This window comes from Bombus vosnesenskii, unplaced genomic scaffold, assembly GCF_011952255.1.
Source record: "Bombus vosnesenskii isolate JDL3184/JDL3185 unplaced genomic scaffold, Bvos_JDL3184-5_v1.1 scf7180000014820, whole genome shotgun sequence".
Lineage (NCBI taxonomy): Eukaryota > Metazoa > Arthropoda > Insecta > Hymenoptera > Apidae > Bombus > Bombus vosnesenskii.
In genome coordinates this window covers 8,462-10,470 of record NW_022883666.1, presented here as the reverse complement: position 1 = coordinate 10,470, position 2,009 = coordinate 8,462, and the positions used below count along the sequence as shown (strand labels likewise).

Below are 2,009 nucleotides of genomic sequence, written 5' to 3'. Positions count from 1 at the left end.
CAAATCACGAAATTGACAAATCACCGGTGATCTCCTCGAGTCGCAGTTCGAACGTTTCACAAATAAGTTAAAGAATTAAACTTTAGATATAGTGGTAAAATTTATTGTATGAATCCAACAGAGTGACGGTTCAGGGTGTTATAACAAAGAGGTATAGAACGTTGATTTGGGAGACTTCTTGTACTGAGGTTTTAGTCCCTCTGAAGTTATCGTCGGGTGTATATCAGAGGCGCCTATCCGTTGCTATCTGGTTATTGTTTCGATAGCTGTGGCATGTAGGATGTTTTGTCTACTCTATTAGTGCTTCTAAGCGTGTGATACTGTCGACGATTCGCCTGTGCATGATTATACATTGAGTAAACGGATAGCCTGAGTTGGAGTTTTGATGATTAGGATAATCGAAATAATTCATAGCCATGGTAATATTTTAACTAATTTATTTTGTTGTCTTTTATAGGCCACTGCAATGAGAAAAGAATTCCTGAAGCCAAAGAAAATGATACACCCAAATAGCAGAAAGTCTATCGCTATTACGAAAAAAGCCAAAAAGTAAATACAATTACTATTAAATTATGTGATTTTGTTATGTACATTTCATTTATTTTATATGATTATATAATACTTTTGTGTAATAAAGAACGAAATGGACAATGTGTTTTGTTTCAGAATATCAAATAGACAGAAGGCAGAAATGTCCTGCTTGATAAAACAGAATTCAATAAGAGAGAAAATATCGTGGATCAGAAACAATATGATTCCAGGCGTGTGACCCTATACTCCAGAGATAACTGCAAGTTTGTTAGAAATGGAGGTAAAACAAAAATGTATACACATGATGATACAGAGATTGTACATTAAAGATGTGATTAGTTATAGTTTTATATTTGATCCAAAGGTATGTAGCAAGAAATGATGAAGAAATGGAAGAAATTACTATTAAAAGGTCTATAGGTAGCAACAGGAGTAGACAGCATGCTAGGAGGGAACATATAATTAGAGTAGAAAGAACTAGGAGAATATCATACACGTGGAATAGGTAAAGAATTACAGCCAAATTTATTTTCAATATATCCTGATGTACACACCCTCCTTTATTTTTCAGAAATTTCTGATATTTTAAATGCAACTCAGTGTGAAATGTTATTGAATTGGAATAATGAATTACAGTGTGCGAATAATTTTAAATTTATAAGGTTTGGCGAGAAAGATTTAAAGAAAGTATTAGAGCTAAGAAAAAGAATGAAAATAAGCCATATTAGACTATCCAAATCTCTATTAGCTATGCCTGTAAACAAGGAGAATTTATTCAGCAAGCCAATTGATTTAGATGAAAATAGTGTAATGGAAATAGAATAAATTCTGTAGATATATCTTTTTATCTTTCATCTCTATTTAAAAGTAAGAAAACAGAAGAAAAGCGAACAGTTTCGTCCTTTTTTGTTTGCCAAATGCTAAAAACCGCATTTCGTCTTGCTCTTATCTCCCACGAGAAACAGTCACGTCACAAGATACAAGAGTACGATAGAAGAGAAAAGAAAATGTTCGATTGTGAAATATACAACAAAACTGAAACATGCAGATGAATCACGTGCACGTTATGAATATTCTGCATCGTTTCTCCGCCTTTCCTTCATTTTTTTCGCTAGCTGCTCCATTATTTAAGAACGAAGATATAGTAATTACTCTCAAAGTTGTACATTTCAAAATGGTAGGAAAATCAATAGTACAATGATAAATATGCGATTTTAAAAGCTTTTTAGATTTCTTACATACTTAGCATTAATCAAATAGTTTAGTATATAAAAGAGTTTACTTATGTCGCATGTTATAAATGCAGCTGCGTTCGTTACAACAATTCCAATTCCAAGGAATTTCTCTCGAAGATCGCAGTGAAGGATTTGCTTTGTTAAATTATTACTGGTATACTTCGTCAACTTGTGGTATATCGATACAATTTGTCAACCATCACTTTTAATAGCTTCTCGCTAATAAAAACATTTCGTACCTAT

The 2,009-nt window shown here is 32.6% G+C and overlaps 1 pseudogene; it reads left to right on the top strand.

Moving 5' to 3' along the window:
- The first annotated feature begins 298 nt into the window (after positions 1–298).
- LOC117240623 lies at positions 299–1,361 on the top strand (annotated as a pseudogene).
- The last annotated feature ends 648 nt before the right edge of the window (positions 1,362–2,009 follow it).